Source organism: Neovison vison, chromosome 1 (assembly GCF_020171115.1).
Source record: "Neovison vison isolate M4711 chromosome 1, ASM_NN_V1, whole genome shotgun sequence".
Classification (NCBI taxonomy): Eukaryota; Metazoa; Chordata; class Mammalia; order Carnivora; family Mustelidae; genus Neogale; species Neogale vison.
The window spans coordinates 73,280,613-73,298,692 of NC_058091.1; the positions used below are offsets into that span (position 1 = coordinate 73,280,613).

The 18,080-nt window shown below is 36.6% G+C and overlaps 1 pseudogene; it reads left to right on the forward strand.

Moving 5' to 3' along the window:
* Positions 1-9,859: 9,859 nt before the first annotated feature.
* On the forward strand, positions 9,860-16,559 carry LOC122899950 (annotated as a pseudogene).
* Positions 16,560-18,080: the final 1,521 nt, after the last annotated feature.

The following is an 18,080-nucleotide window of genomic DNA, read 5'->3' on the forward strand; positions in this document are numbered from 1 at the left end:
TGGGCTACAAGGATGGTTCAACATTCGCAAATCAATCAATGTGATACAAAAAATTAATATGAGAAGAGAGAAGAACCACATGGTCCTCTCAATTGATGCAGAAAAAGCATTTGACAAAATCCAACATCCGTTCCTGATTAAAACGCTTCAAAGTATAGGGATAGAGGGAACATTCCTGAACCTCATCAAATCTATCTATGAAAGACCCACAGCAAATATCATCCTCAATGGGAAAAAGCTTGCAGCCTTCCCATTGAGATCAGGAACAAGACAAGGATGCCCACTTTCACCACTCTTGTTCAACATAGTATTAGAAGTCCTAGCAACAGCAATCAGACAACAGAGAGAAATAAAAGGTATCCAAATTGGTAATGAAGAAGTCAAACTCTCTCTCTTCACAGATGACATGATTCTTTATATGGAAAACCCAAAAGACTCCACCCCCAAACTACTAGAACTCATACAGCAATTCAGCAGCGTGGCAGGATACAAAGTCAATGTGCAGAAATCAGTGGCTTTCTTATACACTAACAATGAAAATACAGAAAGGGAAATTAGAGAATCGATTCCATTTACTATAGCACCAAGAACCATAAGATACCTTGGAATAAACCTAACTAAAGAGGTAAAGGATCTATACTTGAGGAACTATAGAACACTCATGAAAGAAATTGAAGAAGACACAAAAAGATGGCAGACCATTCCATGCTCTTGGATCGGAAGAATAAGCATTGTTAAAATGTCTATACTGCCTAGAGCAATCTATACTTTTAATGCCATTCCGATCAAAATTCCACCGGCATTCTTCAAAGAGCTGGAGAATTTTTTAAATATATTCTCAATACAAGTCCTTTGTTGGATATGTGGTTTGCAAATGTTTTCTCTCAGTCTGTAGATTATCTTTCCATCCTCGTAGCAAATCTTACACAGAAGTGCTTTTTAGGGTGCCTGGGTGGCTCAGTGGGTTAAGCCGCTGCCTTCGGCTCAGGTCATGATCTCAGGGTCCTGGGATCGGGTCCCGCATCGGGCTCTCTGCTCAGCAGGGAGCCTGCTTCCCTCTCTCTCTCTGCCTGCCTCTCCGTCTGCTTGTGATTTCTCTCTGTCAAATAAATAAATAAATAAAAATCTTTAAAAAAAAAAAAAAGAAGTGCTTTTTAAATTTTTTTTTAAGTCCAATTGATCAATTTCCTTCTATGGCTTAACTTTTTATCATCTTAATTGAATCTTCCACAATTTTTTTACTTTTAGTAAATCCAATTTTTCAATTTCCTTTTATGGATTTTCACTTTTAAATGCTTTTAGAGTCAAATCTAAGAACTCTTTGCCTAGTTCTAGGTCTCAAAGATTTTATTCTATGTTTGTTCTAGAAGTTTTATAGTTTTATGTTTATGTCCTTGATCTACATTGAGTTGATTTTTGTATATGGTATGTAGATCAGATTGAGGCTCTTTTGTTTGCCTATGGATGTCCAAATGCTTCAGTACTATTTATTCAAAAAGCTATCCCTTCACCATTAAATTCCCTTTACAACTTTGTGAAAATTATTTGCACATATTTTTGCTGATTTATTTCATGTTTTCCTATTCTGTTCCATTGATCCATATGTCTGTTCCTCTAATAGCACCACACTGACCTGATTACTTTGGCTATGTGGTAAGCCAGGAAGAACTATTTTTCCCACTTATTCTAGTTCAAAAGAGTTTTTAGTTATTTTAGGGCTTTTACTTTACATATAAGTTTTGGAATAAGACTGTTTACATCTCAAAAGAAACTTACTGAGATGTTGGTAGAAATTGTGTTTAACCTATAGATAAATTTAGATAAATAAAGAACTAACATCTTTACTTTATTGAGTTTTCCAAACAGTGAATATGGTATATCTTTACAAGTGTTGAGGTCATTTTTTTAAGTTTCTTTCATTATGCATGTTTATTTTAGATATAAACCTAAGTATTTCATTTTCCTTGGAGTAATTGTAAATGCACTTTACAGAAATTAGTTTACATTTCTTAGTGTATAGAAATGCAATTGGTTTGTGCTTGCTCATTTTCTGTTTTGGGTGATTTTCCCATTGTCCTTGTGTTATTGATTTTTAGCTTAATTTCATTGTGGTCAGAGAACATACTCTCTGTTTTAAAAATTCTTTTAAGTTTGTTAAGTTAATTTTATTGTCCAGGCAATGATCTATTTTTGTGGCACTTGAAAGGAATTTTTACTCTACTCCTACTGGGTGGAGTGTCTATAAATGTCCCTTAGGGCCTGAAGGATATTTATGATAGCTGTTTTAAAATTCTTGGCAGATAATTTCAACATCTGATTCATCTCAGTATTGGCATCTGTTGAGTGTAGTTTCTCATTAAAATGGTGCTTTTTCTGGTTCTTACTCTGTCCAATGATTTTGATTGTATACTAGACATTCTGATTATCATGTTAGGATACTCTTAATCCTATATAAATCATTTTAGTAGGAAATCACCCTGTTTAGGCTTAGCACATGGATTCCAGTCTACTTTTGTGGGCTTAATTCCAATGACAGTTTAGCTTTCTCAAGTTTTACAAAGTTCTTCCCGTCTGTTGTGTTCTGATGCTGTTGGGCTCCCTCTCAAACTCTACTGGTCCCATCTACAGGAACAGAAGTCACTTCCTTGAGGCACCTAATGTCACTGAGGGACATACAGATAATGCAGGTGTGTAGGTCATAGGGACACAGAGGGGTTTGATGTCACAGGCCTATTGGGGGATGGGACCACCCACTCATGCCTTATTTGTGGAGTGGGAGCTGGAATGACCTGGAATCTTCTCTTGCCACTGCTCCTGCTCCTACCCGTACATTAGACTGCCTGGAGGTGTTCAGGTTGTGAAATGGGAGGCTGGGTTTCCACTAGGTCTCTTTGAGTTTCCCCTTTCCTAGTGCTTGGCCAGAGAGAGCATCTTTTCTTGTTGTTTCCTGTTGGCAGTTCCAGGTTGTAGGGACTCCCCCTGTGTGGGGGTTACATAGGAGATAAGGAAAACCCATGGAACTCACCACAATGTCATTTCTAAAATCCTGAAGTTTCTAGTCAGTTTACATTATACTGTTCATCTTTCAGGGCCCCCCTCCTTTTTTTTTTTTTAACAATCTTTAGAGCAATATCTAGGTATTTTATTAAATATAGAAGAGCAGGGAAATGTGTTAGTGTTCCAGAACCACAAGTTCCTATGCACTCATCTTTTGAACACGCAATCCCTCTTTTGGGAATTTACTTAAAATTTTTACCTCTTTTGAAATGGAAGACAAAACAATATACATCTAATGTTATTCACCATGTTATTATTTGTGTTTGAAAAATATTAAGAAAAAATCTGAATGGCCATATATGGGATATTGCTTGGATAAAGTACTGAACGTCCATACAAAGGAGTACTAAGTATTAGCAAGCAAAACAAAACTTTTTTTATCAGTTGAGCAAAATCTTTATGAGGACATAATTTCTCAGAACAAAATTAGTGAAAAAAATCAGGGTGCTGAAGAGTATACATAGTATTCTACATTTTGTAGAAAAAATAAGGGGAAAGTAAGAGATAAGTATATAAATACAGAGATAGATAAATAGATAGATCTTTTTTACAAAAAGATAAAACCCCCTCAGAATGGTTAAACCAGAAACTCTATAGTTTGGAAATAGGTTGGAAAGAGATAGGGAAAGGAAAAGGAATGAAACTTTAAGTCTATCTTCCTACACTATTTTGGTGTTTATAATATTAACAATTTACATGAAAAATAAAATTAAATCAGAGAGGGAGGAAAAAACCATGAGAGACTCTTACAATGAGAAACAAACAGGGTTGCTGGAGGGGAGGTGGGCGGGGGGATGAGTAACAACTCTACATTTGAAACTAATGATGTACTACATGTTGGCTAATTTAATTTAAATTAAAAAAATAAATAAAATCAAATTAATTTGGATTGAAAAGAAAAACTGAGTGATAACATAAACAAACAAACCTATAAGCATATAACACATACACACATAGGCACACACAAACACACTTGCACATACCTCTGATGGAAGACTATACCCCTTCAAGCAGGTTAATTACAGTTTTATACTATCTCTACTCAATTTTGCAAAAGAGATATAACCAAAGTGAAGGAATCCTAGTTTGTGCCTGGTATCTGTGATAGAGTAAACCATCTCATGTCCTGGAAAATTACGGTGATGTCCTTAACTAATTCTTTGGCTACTTCTGTTTCAATGTCAGCATGAATCTATATCACTATGTCATCCCTTTATACAAAACACCAACTTCGGGTTAATTTGAAGACATTTCACCAAAAAGAATGATAGAAGACATATTGGATTTGACAAAGACTATGTAGTTGAAAATATTTATTAGGTACTTATTAATAGTCAACCAAGAAAAAATATTGGCAACTAAGTGAACTTTCAACTGATTTCACTGCCAATTCATATTAAAATTCTGCATAAGTAAGAAGTGGTTAACAATGAGTAGCTAAACTTTTCTTGGCCTGTGTCTTTAACCAGTGTGAGGACCACCAACAGACATCAAGTTTCATTTTAAGACTTGTGAAACTGGCATATATCAGGAGAACTAATAACACAGGAGGGCAACAAAAAAGTTTAGACATAGCTTTTCTGTCCAGAACAATTTCTTTGGAATAGAAAATTAAGAGTTACTGAATTTTTTCTTTCTTTTGTTACTGGTCTACTTATAGTACATCCAGAATACGTTCTTAAATGCTAATGGCAAGTGAAATCAAATACATTGGAGGAAGGCCTGTTTGTGTACATAGCGATATGGGTGTCATGAAAGATTTGTGGAAGAATAGAAATTTGAACTAGGACCCTACCAAGCTCCAACTTATGCCTGAACACATACAAATAAGTTCTGAACACATACAAATAAGTTCTCAACTGAACACATACAAATAAGTTCTCCCTCACCCTGTGTATATCACTGTATTCTTCTTACAACAGTGCATTTTCATTCGCCTCTGGAACACGTCTTACCAGAGTTTAACAAGTTACATGGAAAAAGAAGCTATGTGTAAAAAATAAAGCTATTGTGTGTAAATAAAAATAAAGCAGTACGGGGGCGCCTGGGTGGCTCAGTGGGTTAAGCTGCTGCCTTCGGCTCAGGTCATGATCTCAGGGTCCTGGGATTGAGTCCCGCATCGGGCTCTCTGCTCAGCAGGGAGCCTGCTTCCTCCTCTCTCTCTCTCCTGCCTCTCTGCCTACTTGTGATCTCTCTCTGTCAAATAAATAAATAAAATCTTTAAAAAAAAAAAAAAGCAGTACGTGTGTCCAAGAATTATTTCATGTACATATCATATGTACATGATTAATTGTGTATTATTATATATATTTATACATAATTGTGTATAATTATTACATGTTCATATGTACATGTAATACTTGTGTAATATGTGTGTATAATTGTGTTCTATTATTTTGTGTATATGCAGTTTTTGACCTGAATCAGGATACCTCTGAATCAGAAAACAGAATATTTATTATTCATAGAATTCAGTATAAGAGTTCCAACTCATATAACATCTCATCTTTAAAATCTTCTCTCTCTTTTCTTTGAAGATTTTGTTTATTTATTTGACAGAGAAAGAGCAGTGGAGTAGGAGCAGTGGAGTAGGAGAGGGAGAAGCAGGCTTCCCAATGCAGGGCACAATTCCAGGACCCTGGGATCCTGACTGGAGCTGAAGGGGCAGATGTTTAATGACTAAAATCTTCTCTTATCTGGTGATCCCATTGCTATCTAAAAATTACAGATATCACTCCCTTTTCTGAACTTCCATAATTCTTGGCTCATAACTTTCTCAAGATATTTTTTCCTGAAAAAAAAAATGAACTGATTCCTTTAAAATTCTCATTCTTCTTAATATATTGCACTTATCTGATGTTCAATAAGTGGATAATTAGTCAAAGAATAAATGAAAAAATAAAGCAACATCCCTCTTCCAGAAGAAATAAAAAGCATTACATCTAGATTCATGGTTGTTTAAAATGACATCCTGAATTCTTAGGATTAGTAATGCCAATATTGCCTAAAAGATAAGATCATTAAATATATCATAATTGGAAAAAAAATTTTTCAGACCTAATAAATGATGCATAACCATTCTTACTCCACTGTCAGTATTCTTAGACATTAAGATGTTTCCTCCTCCTCTTCAGTCTTCCAGCATTGCATATGCACTTCGTTCTCTTCTGTTAGAACACAAATTGTAAGAACTTATCAATGGAATATTACTTAGCCACAGAAAAGAAGGGGATCTGTGATCTGTGACAACATAGATAAACCTGGAGGACGTTATGCTAAGTGAAATAAACTAGACACATGAAAGACAAATATTACATGACCCCACTCACATGTGAAATCTAAAAAAGTTGAACTCACATAAGCTGAGTAGAACGGTGGTTGCCAGGGACTGGAGGGTGGAGGAAATGGGGAGATGTTGGTCAAAGGGCACAAACTTTCAGTTATAAGATGAACAAGTTCTGGGGATCTAATGTACAATACAGCAAGTACTGTTAGTAGTACATTTTATATTTGAAATCTGCTAAGAGAATAGATCTTTAGTCAACACACACACATAGACACACACAAAACAGTAACTACAGGAGGTGATGGATGGCTATTAGCTCAATTGTAGTAATTATTTTATCATATGTATATGTATCAAGGTATCACATTATATATCTTAAATATATACAAATTTTGTCAATTATACTTCAATAAAACTTGAAAAAAGTCAAATTTATGGTAAAGTTCATCTATCACAAATAAAACAACCTTCTTTTTTGAGACATTACATTTTTAAAGACATGGGGGAAAAAAAGTATAACCACCAGTCGACCCATGAGCTGGATTCAGAGCCTCAGTAGCCCCTCACCCCCACCTCGGTCCCTCTGTCCTTGGAATATGGGTTACATTTGCCTTTCCCACTCCCAGAGACGATTCCAAGGATGTTGTCATGAGAAAGGGATGTAGGTGTTGAAAACACCAACATGATAAATGTGACTAAATCCCGTTAAGGCCACTTCATAAATTTTAAGATTTGGGAGGTGGATGCAGGGATACATTTATCTTGCTGCTGTCCAAAACAAGCCTCCTATGTAAATTTCCACTGCTTAGGAAAGCTACTATCTATCAACCTTGAGTGGCCTGCCTCTTTCTTCCATCTCTCCCTGCTCTCCTCATGTTTCAGAGGATACGGGGGAAGTTCCTGAGAAGGTTGTGAACCAACAACATCTCAAAGACAGTCCTCTCTGCTACCTTGTTCATCATGGCAGACCAGTGCTGATATAGCACCAAGAGTAAAAGTCACCGCTCAATAAACATCTGTCAAATTAGGTGTGAGGCTTAGGAATTATTTTCTGACAAAAATTTCTTACAAACTGATCTATTATCAGTTAAACTTCTTTCAAGGGATCCAATCAATCTTGCAGGACACTGTTACTTCCTACCTAGGACTTAGGGAAGCAGGAACTGGCAGGTGGGTTAGACTAGAGGTGATGGTTGGAGCTGTTGGAGAAGCTTTTCATCCTCATTGGTTCTTCATTTGCATCCTTCTCAGTGTCTAGAAGGTACCCTGGTTCAGAAGCTCTTTATTTCTGCTCTCTCACATGGTACTGTGGGTTTCCACTCTAGAGTCCATGGCTTTGGCCACCTCTGCTCAGCATCACTTTTTTACATGGGACTAAGCAAGATGGTGATTTGGGCCCTAGTATCCAAAAGGGCTATAAAGAGTTCAGTCCCTCCCTGCCTTTGGTGTTTTTCAGTATACATAGATTCTTAGGTTCTGTGAGGGACAAGGAGACTTTGTCTCCAGCTCTAATTCTTGGGGCAGCTGAGGTCAGTGCAGAGGAAGCAGAGGATTAGTGGGATGGAGAGAATGGGTCTCCAAACCAGCAAGATATCAGATTTACCTTCAAGGTGGAGCAAAGTATCACTCTTATGGTTTTCAGCCCGCTTAAAGCTCTCCATTTAGCTTTTTCAACTACTTAATCTGCTTCCCTATCTGGAAAGAAAGTATAACCCACAACCAACAAAAACAAAAACAAAAAATGCCTGCATAGACTTATGACTTTAGCCCATACAAATCCCTATACCCACTCTAGGGACTCCCTTGTCTGTTCTCCAGCCTGAGGAGGAGCACAGACAATAAACTTCTAATGTTTTCTTTCTGCATAAAATCAACACTAATTTCAGTATCTATAAATGTGTTCTTGCCCCACTTGGAAAGAAAAACCAAAACTCTCACTTAGGCTACTTGTTTTAACCACCTTCAACCACTTTCTTCCAATAAGAAGGAAAAAAGTAGAGTTTCAGATATTGCCCAGTTGACCATGTGGTTTGGTTAATATGTCCATGTGCCCATCAGCTCTATGTCCCTTACAGAATCTCTTCCTTATATCCAAGAATTCTTTCATATGTATATTTGTGTATTTTGTTATTTCATGTACATACAATTTTTGACAAGAAACAAGGTGTCTCTGGATCAGAAAACAGACATTCATTACTCATAGAACAACTTGGTGCCAGCTCCTCATGCCCTAATTTCCACAGGGTGTTGCAACAAGGACCAGGTGTTCACCTCCGTGTGCAGTGAGGGTGCACCACAGGAAAGCAATGTTACTATTACAAGACTTGGAACTGACATAGAGATGATAAGATCTGGAGCTGACTGGCGTATCAGCCTGTCCTTCTCTACGCCAACAATGGATGCAACAGGGAGAAAGAGAAGCCCCACCTTCACATTGAATGGAAGGGCAGCGGCTAAGTTAAAAGAAAGTAAAATTCTTCTATTACATATTCAAATTCCTTACATTCACTAAAGATTAATTTTCTTAGCAGTAATCCTTTGTTCAGCTTCTCAAAGACCAGCATCTCTCCTACTCAGTTCACCATGGCCGACCAGTGGTGATGGAGCACCAGGAGAAAGGACACTGCTCAATAAATATCCACTGAATGAAGTCTGAGGCTTGGGATTCTTTATTTGATAAAGAATTCCCTGGCAACTCACTGTGATTGTAGTAAAAACACAGCACCTGCATATAGAGAAGGGCTGGGTCTGCATGAGTCTGTGGCCTGCATATTCCCAGTGACGGCTTATGATCAGGTTACAGTACAGCAGTTCTGAACTGATGTCTGTGCATCACTGCTGAATCCTCTTAGCCTCTCTGCTGACTGTAGCTACTGCTGCTAGGATAGTTCCGCACCAAGCTCTGACCTGCTTCACACATGCAGTGTGTAGCTTAACTGCAGTATCTACTTTTATTTTGTATCTACTGCCCTGGGCTTCTGCACCACTGTTGCTGCCTGAGACACTTGGAAGAATCCACTTTAAAAATCCACTTTAAAAAAATTTTCAAATCCTCTTTAAAAAAATTTTCTGCTAAAAATTCTAGAAACTGATATATAATCAACAATTTTTACTTGGGAGATGATTAACAAGGGATGTATCCTAATCTGTTTGGTAAGGCATTTGTTTACCTCCACCTTCTTTTTTTAAATCTTTTTAAAAAGATTTTATTTATTTATTTGACAGACAGAGATCACAAGTAGGCAGAGAGGCAGGCAGAGAGAGAGAGGGAAGCAGGCTCCCTGCTGAGCAGAGAGCCCGATGCGGGGCTTGATCCCAGAACCCTGGGAATCATGACCTGAGCCAAAGGCAGAGGCTTAACCCACTGAGCCACTCAGAGACCCTACCTCCACCTTCTTACTGCCATGGAAGGGAATTCTAAGTGTTGATGAATCAAGATGCAGAAAAACAATATAGCTTCCTCCTCTATTTCCCAATAAAGATCTTGCCATAATGTCAATCTCCAGGCTAAATACCATGGTTTTCCATCTTTCCTGGATCTGTGTAATAACTGGTTGTATTTTGCTTCTTTAACAGAAGCATCTAATATCTCTGATGTGTATTCCCCTCTGTGGAAAGAAAGTCCTGATCAGTTCAGTGACTATAAGACAGAAAATGGAAAGTACATCATTAACTTCTGGCATTACCCCGATAGACTGGGGTCATATAAAATCCTCCTGAACAAGACGGCCAAGTATTTTGCAAAACTGTCACCAGAAAATGAACAAAATATTTTATGGGGACTGCCTGTACATCATGGATGGCAATATCATACAGGTAAGAAAGTCTCTTTTTCATCACAATGACCCGTTAAGTGTGAATTGATTAGGAAGTAGTACATGCACATTTAGCATCATGTTTTTGAAAATTGATTTTTTTCTCTCACTTTCCTATGACTTTTCCAGCATTTGCATAATCTCATGCTTAATTTCTAGCAAGTATTTATGGAATACCTCTTACCTGCCAAGTTCTAAGCACTGAAGAGTACATACAGGAACAAAACAGTTAAGGTAGGAAGAGACCGTAGGTCTGGTCTGTGATGACATTCTAAGCTAGCGCTAAAACCAAGCTTGTGAAGGGATCTCTGGACATCCAATATAATTTCCATTTAAACATAAAGTCCACTGGAAACAATAACCAATTCCCCCAAAGTGTGCACCCATCTGTTCCTAGGAAAGTTTTCAGCCCTGGGTCCAGTAATGAGTGAAGAGTGAAGTAGAATATTGGATATGGTACTTTCAAAATTTTATTTTCATTTTAGAATACAATATATGAGATTCTGCTATTTCTCTTTTTTTTTAATTTATTTTTTATTTATTTTCAGCATAACAGTATTCATTATTTTTTTCACCACACCCAGTCCTCCATGCAATCCGTGCCCTCTATAATACCCACCACCTGGTACCCCAACCTCCCACCCTCCGCCCCTTCAAAACCCTCAGATTGTTTTTCAGAGTCCATAGTCTCTCATGGTTCATCTCCCCTTCCAATTTACCCCAACTCCCTTCTGCTGTTTCTTAAGTGGCTAATTTCACTTAGTATTTAATTGAGCTGAACTCTGTAATATGACTGGAGAAAACCAAAACAGAAATACAGGTTATGAAATTAGCCCATAAAAGTATTTCACCAACAGTATGTTAAGTCTCAAAGATGAGATAAGGACTGTAAATACAAGAGTAGCTCAGGAAGGAGAGTGACAACTATGGGCTGAGAATATCATGGGAAGAAAGTAGGGCCCAAGAGCTTGATGGAGACATTGTTAGAAAAAAGTGCTGGAATACAAATTACAAAGATGGCAATGATAGCAGGTTGAACCAGAAGACTACCAGATTCGCAGGAGAACTGGAACATGAAAGAGTAGTGGGGAGTAAATTTAAGAAGAATGATGAGGGTCCATCAAAGAGATGTCTTTAAAGTCAGACTGGACAGTTTTAATTGGGCTCTTAAGCATATGATTTAGTTTAGTAATAAGCATCTAATGCTTACAAAATACTTAAACACTGTAAGTGCCTCTAGGTTGCTTAGCAGAGGTTTTAAAAATATACAATAGTATAGTATAGTTTTATTTATATACAATAAACATACTTTAAATGGCACATTTAAAAATGCATTTTGGGGGAAGTTTGATATATATCCATAGCCTTGGACCTATCAGCACAGATAGTGGACATGTAAGTTATTCTAAAAATTTTCTTTTCCCCTTTGTATTCTCACCTTCAAGAACTTCCCTGGTCTGGTCTCTCTCATCCCTCCCCACTCCTCTAACTTCTCATGCCCCTCACTCCTCAACTTCATTGGTAACCACTGATCTGCTTTTTATCACTGCGGTTTAGACAGCATTATCTAGAATTTCTATATAGACAGTTGAGTGCTCTTTTTTTAGTCTGTTTTATTTCAGTTGTCACAATTATTTTGAGATTCATCTGTCTAGTTGCATATGTCAGTATTTTTCATTTTTATTGGTTAGCCAAAATTTTAATTAGAATAATGTTTGAATTGGGAAGAGAATACTGGGAGAATACAGGATAAGGCAGTGACACCAAAGAGAAAAATAGACGAAAAAAGGGAAGACTATGGCAAGCATGCAAGAAATTGGTAGTAGATATCATTGCTTGCCGTCAAAGCACTCACAGCATGGTTAAGAAGGCATTAACGAGGGCACCTGATGTGATAAGCACTGGGTGTTATATGCAACTAATTAATTGTTGAACATTGTGTTATAAACTAATGATGCATTATATGTTGGCTCATGGAATTTAAATTAAAAAAAGAAAAAGTAAAAAAAGGAGAGTTGGAAATGATTTAGCCATAAGACAAAGAGTTGAAGCATTAGGTACTAGAATAAAGTGAATGTTGTGAGTTAGGGTAATCTGGGAATAGAGTAAGATTTGAAGTAAATCTTGGTAAAAAGAACGTTGAAGAGCTTAAAAAAAAAATCCATGAAGAAAGAAATAGAACGAACTAAAGGACAGAGTTTGGAGTTAGCATGGTATATGTAAGAAAAAGACAAAAAGAGAGGGAAATGTTGGGAGGACGGGATATACATAATGTATGTTACAGAAGTAATATAATTGAAAAAATACAGTAAATTTACAGCAAAATATAGATTTGAATAGTAACAAATATAACATTAATTTTGCTCTGGAAAAATAGGGATGACAGAAAGCAGTTTTAGTCAGGTTTATTGAGAATGATGTATTTTTTTTGCCATGGGAAGACAAAGAAAAAAAGTGCCTCAGAAGATAAAACAGCAGTAAGCAGGCCCAGCTTAACTGTAAAGAAGGGGAAAGTGCTGAAGATGTCAAGAACAGTAGTGAAACTCTGAACAGGAAATTCAGGGTGCAATCTTCCTTGATTGTCAAGGTCAAGGGCTCACAGTCCCAAGCATGCGCAGTTGGAGACAATGGGGAGTCTCTAATTAAGGAGGACTGTAGAGGAGAAGACAGAGAAGTTAACGACATAAGGAAATCCTTAGATTTGCATCATGGGTAAACATCCTCAAAGATGGAGTGGTTTAAAAAGGACAGAGAGTCTTAGAAACAGATTTCACAACTCCCAGATGAGACAAAACCCAAGAACCAGGAGAGGTAGGTTTCACATATTTGGATATTATTCCAGTTCAGAAGAGGAATAACAATTTTGAGAAATTTCTATGCATTAACAGAAATTACCCAGGTTTTTCCTCTTGTCCACTGAAGGATAAGCAGGCCAAGAAGAGCCAAATGAGAAACCAGAATGAAAAGTAAAAGGGAAACAAAACAGGTTCGTGGGAAACAGAACCGGTGAAAAGAAATGATCTAGTGAACACAGGGGAGGAACAAGAAAGAAGAATAAATAAACATTGGAGGAAAAGAGCACTGGGAGAAAAGAAGGGGAGGTGCCCAATAGCTGGGCAAAAGAGAAGCTGGAGTGGCGAGTGAAGAGCCAAAACAGTGTGAGCGTGAAGCCAGAGATAACAGAAGGTTAGCAGGAGTAAAGAGAATAAGCCAGTATAAAAATGGTGGAAACAGGGAAAGAGATGGGCTTAAAGTCAGAGATAGTTGAAGGAGTTGCAGGGAGTGTATGCAGAAGGTACAAAAAACTCAAGCATGAATGAAACAGAATGGGATGTTTTGAAAGTAGGAGATGAGAGAGAATGACAAAGAGAAAAGAGATAAAAATACAATAATGGCTAATGTTTATGGAAGCACATATTCTCTGAGCTGAGCATTTTTTGTGCCCTTCATTTAATAACCCCAAACCTCTCTGAAGTTATTATTGCTAGTCTCTCAGTAAGTACACGAGAAAACTGAGGCTTGCAGAAGTTATTTATTCAGGGTCAACAAGTAGGTAGGTAAGCAATGAAAAAGGATTTGATTTTAAGCAAATAGAGCCTGGATTTTGCTTATTATACATGAATAGTCACTCTAACATTGAAGATAAAGAGTAGTTAGTAAATATAAGACACAGATGCAGATGCTAAAAAAAAATAGGGCCCATGAGAGAGAATTGAGCATTGTACAGACGTCAAGGAAAAGGAAAAAATATAGGGGCACCTGGGTGGCTCAGTGGGTTAAAGCCTCTGCCTTCGGCTCAGGTCAAGATCCCAGGGTCCTGGGATCAAGCCCCTCATCAGGCTCTCTGCTCAGCGCCTGCTTCTCTTCCTCTCTCTCTGCCTGCCTCTCTGCCTACTTGTGATCTCTGTCTGTCAAATAAATAAATAAAATCTTTAAAAAAAATTTTTTAAAGGAAAAAATATGAATGGCAGATGGAAAGCCGAAAGTCATCAAGCGAAGGAAAGACATGATGGGAAGGCTGATACAATTCTTTATTCCTGTAAACATATTATGTCTAGTTACATATTGTATCTACAGCTTAGAAAGGTGCCTAGTAAACTTAACTCTGGGTTTCCTCTCTTTTAGGCAGATTAGCTGATCCTACCCAAAGTACAGACTGTGGCCATAAGTCTGGGGCTCATCTGTGTATCTCTGTGGACAGTTGGTAGGCTGGTGAGTTCAATGTGACAGTCAAACCTCAGATTGATGACCTTTCCACAAAAAATCAATTTAACCTAGGATGCCAATTAAAGAAACAAAAACCCAAACCAGAATCATTGCAAAAATCATCTGTTTGACCCAAATCTGGGTGTTTTGAAGATGAGTCTTGAGTTAAGTATTTTTTAAATTTACCAATTAGTTTATCCAATTATAAAAATATCAATTTGGGAAAATCAGGAACCTCAAAACTTGATTTAAATACATAAGACAGAAATAAGAATTTGTTATGTTATCAGATAAAACCTGCTAACAAGAGAAATATCTAGATTAAATATTAGAATATTATAAAGCTACATCAGATTTTCAGATTTCAAATAAAAACTTAGAGAAGTATAGAATTCTGCTACTAATTTTTTTGTTTCAAGTTTTTATTTAAACTCTAGTTAGTTAATTCTGTTACTCATTTCTAAATTTTTCACTTACTATGTTTAGAATTTAATTAATATTTTAAAATTCCAGTATAATTATTATCTGTGATTTAAAATAATAAATCTACAAGATATATCAATTTTGCTTTATGAAAATATGGTTTTTAGGAGAAGCATATTCAAATTGCATAAAACACTAGGGGAAATTTCTGATAAAATTTCCAAAGTTCCCAAAATTACCACTTAAGTTTTATAACATTTCTAGATCTTTAGGCTTACTTTTATGATAGATTCCTTTACTTTGAAAAAGACTCTTTTTTGTGTTAACAATATTAATAACCTTTTTTCTATACAGACTTAATTATTATCTCTCTGCAGTGCCCTTCCTGGCTGCAGTTGATTCCGGCATAATGGGGATATCATCAGACAAGGTCACCTTCTGCCACCAACAAAGGATCAGATAGATTTTTGTTGCAATGTTTCTAACTGCCATTCATCATTTCCAGAAGCAATGAAAAAGTGGAATGAATTTTACTAGGGTTTTTTTTTTTTTAGTGTTTTTTTAAAGATCTTATTTATTTATTTTGACAGAGAGATAGAGAGAGAGCACAAGTAGGAAGAGCACCAGAGAGAGGGAGAGGGAGAAGCAGCGTCTCCATAGAGCAGAGAGCCTGAAGTAGGGCTTAATCCCATGACCCTGAAATCATAACCTGAGCCAAAGGCAGACACTTAACTGACTGAGCCTCCCAGGTGACCCTCGTGTTTTAATTATACCCTTCAAGGGTGCCAGATAATTTTTGAATAGCACTTAATGTAGCTTTTTAAAAAATACATTAAACAATTGTTCTTAATGAAAAAAGCTGCTAATATGAAATTATTGTAGTTACAACAGTATTAGTATGAGTGAATTGCTGCATGACATCATACCTCATTAACATCCTCATTACCAATACTGTATCAAGGTCATGCTATCTACTATTTTCATACCAAATAAATTATATACACACATGTGAGCCCAGAGAAATTATGACTTAACAGTGCATGAAGTGTCCTAGCTCATGATAATTTCAGGTCAACTGAGCAATAACTTGTCTAGAAATACAATTGTGTAATAGGTTTAGTGAATTTGATCAGGTTATTTCAACTGTCTTGATAAAAAAAATCACATATGAGTTGACTGAATTAGCATTTAACAGTCAGAATCAAATATTGATATCTAAAGTAATGAGCCATGAGTGAAAGAGTACATGACTAAAAATGGGTTTCCCTTTAGTTCTCTTCAGTTCCCTTTAGTTTTGTTCATTAAATTGCATATGATTAGATAAAACACTCTTACCCTTGACACTTGGTGGGAAGTTCATTGCATGGCAAGAGAAAAACACATAAAATACTAAAGGTGTGGTTCTGAGCCGTGAAATCTTGAACATTTCTAAAAACACATGGTTTATTCCTTTTGTATGGATTCAGTATCAATAGTAATTAAAATGCTTATATTAATGTCTTTAGGGAGTGTTCAGCATTAAATCTTTCATACCTGAACTCTTAGGAAAAAAAATGTTTTCCCCTTACTTAGAATGTTGAAAAATTATATTTGTAAATAGAATTGATTTTCAAGAAGACAGATTGTTATAATTGCCTAAATATCAGTACATTTTTTGTCTTTGGCAGCATGTAAAGTCACATTCTAGTAGCTTTGATGACCTGTTGGAGTACTTATGGGCTGCACATGTCTCATCTTTAGAGGTTGCTCATAGAAATTTTCTAAATAGGTAAGAGTGGATCTGAAGTTATTTTGTTTGGGAGCCCCTGGGTGGCTCAGTTGGTTAAGCATCTGACTCTTGATTTCTGGTCAAGTCATGATCTCAGGGTCATGAGATTGAGCCTCATGTTGGGCCCCACACTGAGCATGGAGCCTGCTTGAGATTCTCTCTCTGTCTCCCTCAGTCTCTCCCTGCCTGCTCACAATTTCTTTTATTTCCTCTAAAAAAGGAAATAAAAGAAAAGAAAGAAAAACAAAGATAAGAAAGGAAAAGAATGTTATTTTAATATGGTAACAATCTTTCCATCTTACACTATCTTTTTCATCAAAGACTTTTTCAGTTTACCTATTCACCAATATTTCAAACATGAGGACTTATTATGATAAAGAGAAAAGTGATGGGAAAATGTTTTATTGGATAAAGTTCAAAACCATGTTACAAGCAGCACAGGAATATATGAAGAAAAGTATGCTTGTACCACAAAACATCAATAAAACAAAATGGATTCAGAAGTACAAGTTTTTTTAAGGTTGTTTTAGCACAAACTGATGTCTGTAAACAAAAAGGATGTGATGGCAAACAAATATAGGATCTCTGCCTCACTTTGATAAAAAAAAAATAGCTTAGTTAGCATGTATTTGTAGGGGAGTATCCAAGAAGAATCTTGGTTACCATACCAGATGGCTAAAATGTCCCCATTTTATAGCAAATGAGATTGAATAAGACAGCATGACTTGGTATGGAAGTGAATGACACTGTATTGGGGATGGTACCTGCCACGCAGAGTGAGACATGCTATAAAAGAAACTAAAGAATGGGTGACTTGTTTAAAGTACACAACAAATATAGGCACTCATGTATGAGGACTTCTTGTTGACCAAGTACTGTTACCTTTCCCATTGACTGCAAATCCCTTGAAGTTAAACAAATCACAGAATCAGAAAACTTACATTGCTTCAGATATTTTATTTCTTAATAGTGCTTCAAAGGCTGATTTTTATATTGGTCAACTAAAGAGCTTATCCTCTTGGCATGTCTGTGGGGTGAATTAGGATTGTAGCCTTCATAGTATCTTTTTGCCATGTCTCAAGGGCTTGATTCTGATCACTGCCAAGGAGAGGGGAGATTATCAGCCAGTGAAATAAACAGGAGTTGTCAGCATCAAAATTGGAATTGAGATCAGGGCATTGTATAGAAAGTAGTTTATAAAATAATATTTTTTGTATACTTCCCCAAAGACACGCAAAACTAAATTCCTCTGGGAAATAGCATTTTTCATAGCAACTCTCAAAGGATGAGATCAGCTTTCTGTGTCTGAAATAAAACAACAAAACAGTATTTATTACAATTCTAGGAAGGGAAAGTTATATTGTCATGCACAGAATCACTGAGCAGAGCACTCTTCTCATCTTTAGATGGGTTATTAGGAGATGCAGAGTTCAGAGACTGGTAGATTTTTAGCCATTTAAGTGGGTTGAGTCATCAGTATAAGAGGGCTACTCGGGTGAGACAGTTGGCAATTGGCATTAGAGAT